At 36.3% G+C, this 7,500-nt stretch overlaps 1 protein-coding gene across 24 annotated transcripts in view; it reads right to left on the bottom strand.

The window, feature by feature from the left end:
• Positions 1–7,500, bottom strand: part of LOC106869633 (cadherin-23) — an 898,614-nt gene that overhangs the window by 377,584 nt on the left and 513,530 nt on the right. For all 24 annotated transcript variants that reach the window (XR_016237951.1, XR_016237950.1, XR_016237947.1 and 21 more), the window contains one exon: positions 5,181–5,385. The gene's annotated coding sequence lies outside the window, so the exon portion shown is untranslated. The remainder of the gene's footprint in view (positions 1–5,180; positions 5,386–7,500) is intronic.

Here is a 7,500-nt window from a genome sequence, read left to right as displayed (position 1 = left end):
TCTATCTATCTATCTATCTATCAAAAATTCGCAGTCGGAGTCAATGACCGCATAAAACAAAGTTCAACAAACTCGATCCACCAACAAGAAACCAAACAGACAAGTGAGATGAATGCGATTTCAACCGCAGACACTCTTCTTTCCGATGTTGTGCACATCTCACATTTGTTCGAATCATTGTGTATACACACACACACATACATGCTAATTGCTCGTTCTTCACAGATGATTGACTTGGTTACAATGTCTGATCGATTGGAGTCATGTTTGTATTGGGAAGTTCGAAAGGATGGTGATGACCTCGCCATTCACTACATCCTCTGGTTGGTGCCTGTACCATTTATCATGGGATTCAATTTTGTAGTATTTACAAGTATTCCAGTGAATGTACTGCCCTAGTCTGTCATGTCTTATGAGTTACTCCTTTTCAGCGAGAACTGGGCAGCCAGAAGCAACATGATCAATTGTCTCTGTGAATTATCCGCAAATTCTCCACGTGGGGTCAGATCCATCTTTAAGGACATTTGCATGCTAATTTCTGGCAGGTAAGCTTTGACCTTACGCTGCAAAAACAACCTTCTGTTTCACCTTTACAGACCTGTCTCTTGTTGTCATTGGTGTGTTACATTTCCAGTTATCTTCGATATAATTCATGCAAGCCTTTTTTGCTTTTTGTTTGATATTGTTTGCATTAATGATAGCTCTGTCACTATTTGTATCTCTTCGGTCTTTCTGATTGTTAATTTCTAAATCAGGAGAAGCAACGGTAGTTCTGTGAGCATTTGGGTGTCTTTGGTCATTCTTATTGTTAACTTATAGGTCAAGAGACTTTTAAAATTTCTTACTAAGCTTCATGACCGAAACTTGCTTGGAATCTTCATGCTTCAGTGCAGTTCGTAAGAGCACATTACTTGTTGTATTAAGGATTATTCGAGCTGTATCAGGCCTCTTCCACCTATTTTTCTTGGGAGATAAATCCTGTCTACTTCTGATTTTGGATGGTGCATTCGGTATCTTGTAAAAAATTTACGGATCTTTCCGTCCATATTCTGCATGTCAGTGAAACTCCACTTAATGATATCAAAGCTCTATGTGGTTATTGGTATGGAGGCGCAATGGCCCAGTGGTTAGGGCAGCGGACTCGCAGTCATAGGATCGCGGTTTCGATTCCCAGACCGGGCGTTGTGAGTGTTTATTGAGCGAAAACACCTAAAGCTCCACGAGGCTCCGGCAGGGGATGGTGGTGAATCCTGCTGTACTCTTTCACCACAACTTTCTCTCACTCTTACTTCCTGTTTCTGTTGTACCTGTATTTCAAAGGGTCAGCCTTGTCACTCTGTGTCACGCTGATTATCCCCGAGAACTACGTTAAGGGTACACGTGTCTGCGGAGTGCTCAGCCACTTGCACGTTAATTCCACGAGCAAGCTGTTCCGTTGATTGGATCAACTGGAACCCCCGACGTCGTAAGCGATGGAGTGCCAACAACAACAACAATGTGGTTATTGGTATGGCCAAAGAATTGCTCGCATTAATTCTGTTAGCAGCATTTAATTCTGAGTTTAGGACCATTCTTACCCTTCCGTAGAATTCTTTGCGGTTTTTTTCTTTAGCGTGTTGGATACCATCAACTTCATTGGTTCCCAGATATTTGTATACTTCGGATTGGTCTCGGTTTCGAATAGCTGTGGTAGTATCAAGTTCTATGTTTTCTGCCTTTATGAACTTCCCTGCCTTGAAAGTAACCTTCGCACATTTATCAAGTCAGAATTCCATGCCTATACCAGAGCTGAATTCTTTGACAATATTAAGGAGCTCTTCTAATTCTTTGTCACTTTGATGGCATGCACTGCTCTCTCACTCAATAATAATAATAATAATAATAATAATAATAATAATAATAATAATAATAATAATAATAATAATACATTAAACTATAGGCACAAGGCCTGATATCTTGGGGGCCGGGGCGATTTTTTCGATTACATCGATCTCAGTGCTAAATTAATAATAATTTTGTCAACTCAGAAAGGTTGCAACTCAAAGCCGACCTTGGGAGTGTTTGAACTCAAAACATAATGGCGCTAAGCATTTTGCCCGATTCATTAACGATTCTTTCAAGGTTAAAAAAACTACGAACAGTTCGTGTTGAAACAACGTTATTTACGTTTCAGATGAAACACCAAAGATTTTTTGTTTTTTTCTCTCAGCAAATAAATCCTAAATAAAATGAAAAGCAAGTTTTCCTAGATGACAAATCGCCAAACACTTGCAACCGGAAATTCTTATTAAAATAGATTTGGCTGTAATTCGATCTGGTCAAGTAAAGATTAGTTAAGAAAAGACAAGCAATCAGTTAGTCTTAGTAGAGAACTGCAATTTAATAAGCATCAAAATGAACAGCGCAAACACAATAATTTCAAAGATATTTGATGAATCCAATTTTCAATACTAATTTAATTTCCTGTTTATTATGCATTAAATCGTCATTTATTTATAAGATATCAATCCCTGGAGCAAGATTTATATGTTCTAATGAGGTCTCATTTCGGTTCAACATGATAAAAGTTTCAGCGTGGTCATTATACGATGTTGCTCTGAGATATCGTTAACCAAAATACGTCAGAAGTTTGAAATGGGAATAATAATAATAATAATAATAATAATAATAATAATAATAATAATAATAATAATAATAATAATAATAATAATAATAATAATAATAATATTTGTAGTAGTAGTTGTAATAAGTATAGTAATTTTTCTTCTTATATGTATGTATGTATGTATGTATGTGTCTATGAGTGTGTATGTATGCGTGTGTGTGTGTGTGTGCATGTATGTATGTATGTATGTGTATAAGTGTGTATGTATTTATGTATGTATGTATGTGTGTATATGTATGTATGTATGTATGTGTGTGTATATGTAAGGATGTCTGTATGTGTGTATGTATGGATGTATGCATGTGTATGTTTATGTATGTATGTTTGTATGGATGTATATATGTATGCATGTGCGTATGTATGTATGTATGTGTGTGTGTGTGTAAGTATGTATGTATGTATGTGTGTCATTGTATGTGTGTATGTATGTGTGTATGTATGTATATATGTATATATATGTGTGTGTATATGTATGTACATATGTATATGTGTGTGAGTATATATGTATGTATGTATGTACACTCACGCACAGACTAAGGGAAGCCCAAAATTACACATATTTTCGCCAAAGCTTTCTTTAAATTGGCCCCCACCACTTCCTTCAGCGATCGCATGATAAAAGGCCGTACTTTTGCGGTTACGTAACTGAGGTTCTCTCACGATCGCTTCAATTTTCTTTCTTTTGTGCATCATAGAAGAGCAGAAATAAGTGTTCCAATTTCTCTGGCCTGAAGGTCTGTTTGGGGCTGAAATTCATTGCAGGTTTCTAGTAAAATACGGGCAGAGGGCCCTGCCGTATAGAAGTGTGTATGAATGGATCGAGAAGTTTAAAAATGGACGGATAAGCATGAAGCACGAAGAGAGAGGAAGACTTCCATAATCCTCCACCACTGACGTGAATATTCAGCTAGCTCGAGAGATGGGTCTGTCGAATGCAGGAGTAACCATCGATCAGGTGGCGTATTCTCTGCGAATTAGTCTGGGTTCTGCATACGAAACCATCCATGGCAGGCTTCGTTTCCGCGAGAGCTTACTAAAGCGCATAACAGCAATCGCGTGGAGATCTGTCAACGCTTACTCGACCGCTACAACGATGAGCGCGAATCTTTTTTGGAAAGAATAGTCATTGGAGATAGACCTGGATCCATCGCTTTGAGCGAGAATACGCAAGACAGCTTATGGAGTGAAGATAACCTGAATGGCCAGTGAATAAGAAAATGTAGACTCAGACTTCCGCAGAAAAAGGGACGCTAACAGTTTTTTGGGACGCGAGAGGGCCTATATTGGAACATTAACTGGAAAAGGGGTCTGCAGCCACTCGTGTAGCAACAGTTTAATAATGGTCAAAAAGCTGAAACTAGTAATTTGCACCAAACGACGAGGTCTATTGTCAAATCAATTATTATTGTCTCGGCAACGCAAGTCGAAATTCGATCGCTGGCATCGTTGAAACCATTAAAAGAATTGTGTTTCGAGTTACTGGGACAACCTTCTTACTGTCCAGATCTCATCTCATCAAAACTATCACATCTTCAGCCTGCACAGACATACTTTACTAGGTTTTCAATTTTCTGCGTACGAAGAAATCCGTGAAACGGTTCATAAATGGCTACGCGACGAGCCGAAATCATTCTTCGATGGAATAAGAACGTTTATGAACTGATTGAAGAAGAATGTCAAAAGGCAGAAAGACTAACTGTATCGAAAAGTGTTGGAATTGTTCAATCCATGCTTTTGTTTTAATAAATTACAGAAACAAGTGTACGTACACTAATTGACTGCTCGTCAGATATGCATGCATGTATGTATGTTTATATATACATACATACATACATACATACATATATATATATATATATATATATATATATATATATATATATATATATATATATATATATATATATATATATATATATATATATGTATATAAATTGTTAATCCCAAAAATAACAACAAAACTGAAATAATTTTGCGGCTGAGGATAGCTTTACATTGTAAATTATACACATATAAAGCTTGAAACACGTGTACCGCGGAATCCTTTGTAGTTTTGTTGTTATTTTTGGGATTTACAATTTATATATATATATATATATATATGTATGTATGTATATAAGTGGTAAAGCACGTAACTCTCGGCACTTGAGTAACTCTGTTGCTTCGGCTCAATATTAATAACAACAACAAAAACGATAATAATAATAGAAAGCATACTTATTTATGTGTATGTATGCATATATATATATAACTGTATACGTACATGTTAGTATTTTTGTGTGTTTGTTTGTGTATGTGTGCGTATGTGTGTCTGCGTCTGTGTGTGTGTGTGTGTGTGAGTTTCTTATGGTTTGAGTAATCACTTGAAGATGGTTAGAGAATGAACCGACTGAAAAACCGTTGAAAAGGAACTAAAATGGATAAATGGCAGGTAAATGTTCCTGAAATGTGAAATTATTTTATTCTATTTTTTTTTTTTGTAATAAACGTAGATAAGTAAAAGTGTAAGACTTACTTTATAACTGGTATTGTGTGCCGGTAGGACAAATAGATGTTGACAACGACATATATAACTTTGTGGTGAGGCAATGATCAGAGTTCAATACTGGTGAACTGCAGTAAATATTGAAGCCAAGGGCTGTGTAAATTGAAATATGTTGTAGGATTTAAGAAGAATTCTTATATGGTTATTTTTCGTATCAGCTTCTGAATAGTATCAACTGAAAAGAGAATAAAATAAAGAATAGAATTAGTTCTTTTGTTTTCAATTTTATAATTAGTTTAGTCCAGGGGTTCTCAAGCAGGGTCCTTATGACTTTTGGGGGGTCCCTATAAAATTTTGCCTTGTAAAATTTACGAGCAATAAATTTGTTACATTTCTACAATGCATAAAATATTTTGACAATTTTTGTACAATTCGTAATAATATTTGATTACAAAAATATAATAGTTTTATTTTTAACAAGGGTATCCATTAGAGTGAAATAGGGAACAAAGAAGTCTATAGGAAAAAACATTGTTGAGAACTCCTGGTTCAGACAATTGATGTTTGTATTCGTCTCAATAGATTCTTTAATTCATAGAATAAACAAAACCAAACAAAAATCAAGACGACAAGAAATATTAGAAAGTAAGAAGCTTGAAGTAATGTAAAAGCAACCAACGGGTTGAATATATAATGATGATTCTTGTAGTGACCTGCTACTTTTGCTCTATTGCGTAATATATGAATAAGGAAACAAATATCCATTCTATAGAAACGTACGTAGCATAACAAAATAACGAATTCAATTCATTCATTATTTCAGCCCAATATTTACATGCTCTCGGCAACAGTTTCTGAAAGAATATGTACGTATGTGCACATACATACACACATACATACATACATACATTCATACATATGTGCATACGTACATACATAATTACTTATATTGTATATATATATATGTATATATATATATATATATATATATATATATTTATATATATATATATATATATATATATCTATCTATCTATATATATATATATATATATATATATATATATATATATATATATATATATATATGAAATATGTGCATACGATGTACGTATGAGTGTATATGTATTTGTATATATATATATATATATATATATATATATATATATATATACGTCAAATCGCCTTACCATGTCTATCTTTAGTATATCAGGAGTCCACTTTGGTGGTCATTCCTCTTAATTTGTATGTAATATAATTTTTAATCTTCGGATTTTTTAAATACGTCAAGCCACTTGTTTTAATTGATTAATATCAATTTCTACCCTCATTATTTAATTTTTATAAGTATATATATGTATATATCTATTTATATATATATGTATATGTATGTGCGAGTGTATGTGTATGTGTACACATACATACATAAATACAAGGGGCTTCTTTCAGTTTCAGTCTACTAAATCCACTCACAAGCTTTTGGCTGCTCTGGGGTTATGACAGGAGAAATTTATCAAGAGGGCCATGGTCTTAGACTGTGTGTATATGTGTCATCGTTTGTATATTTATGTGTTCGAGCATTGCCACTGCTTGAAAACCGGTGTCGGTTTGTTTACGTATCCATAACGTAGCGGCACAGTTTAAAAAAGAACGATAAAATAAGGATCATAAAATATATAATACAAGGGTTGATTTATTCGACTAAATTCTCGAAAGGGTTGCCAAGCATGGCTGCAGACTTTGACAATTGGAAGAATAAAGGGAACGGGAAATGGCCTCAGCTACAATGGCTTTGATCATTGGTCTGCTCTATGTAGGTTGGCCAAAGGTCAAGCAACTATAACCGCGACAACTATCATAACGATGACCACCTCGAGGATGGTATAATCATCAGTAAAACCAAAATAATCACGAAAGCCACCACCACAGGGTGATCACTGTCACCACCACCACCACTACCACCAACATCGCCACCATTTCCACCATCTCCACCACCACCATCACAACTACATCCGCCACTACAACTAACAACAAAATCACCACTGTCACCACCACCACCACCACACTCACCACCACCACTAATAACACCACAAAAGATAATCACCACCAAAACCACCACCACCATCACCATCCCCACCATCCCCACCATCAGCACCACCAAGGCCACCACCACCACCATCACCCCAGCACCACCACCACTACAACCACTACTACCACTAACAGCACTACCACCACCATCACCACCACTACCTCCACCGCCGCCGCCGCCGCCGCCGCCGCCGCCGCCGCCGCCGCCACCACCGCCGCTGCCGCCGCCGCCGCCGCCGCCGCCGCCGCCACCGCCGCCGCC

Source organism: Octopus bimaculoides, chromosome 22 (assembly GCF_046866305.1).
Source record: "Octopus bimaculoides isolate indiv1 chromosome 22, ASM4686630v1, whole genome shotgun sequence".
Lineage (NCBI taxonomy): Eukaryota > Metazoa > Mollusca > Cephalopoda > Octopoda > Octopodidae > Octopus > Octopus bimaculoides.
Note: the sequence above shows the minus strand (reverse complement) of the source record. Positions and strands in the feature narration are given on the sequence as shown.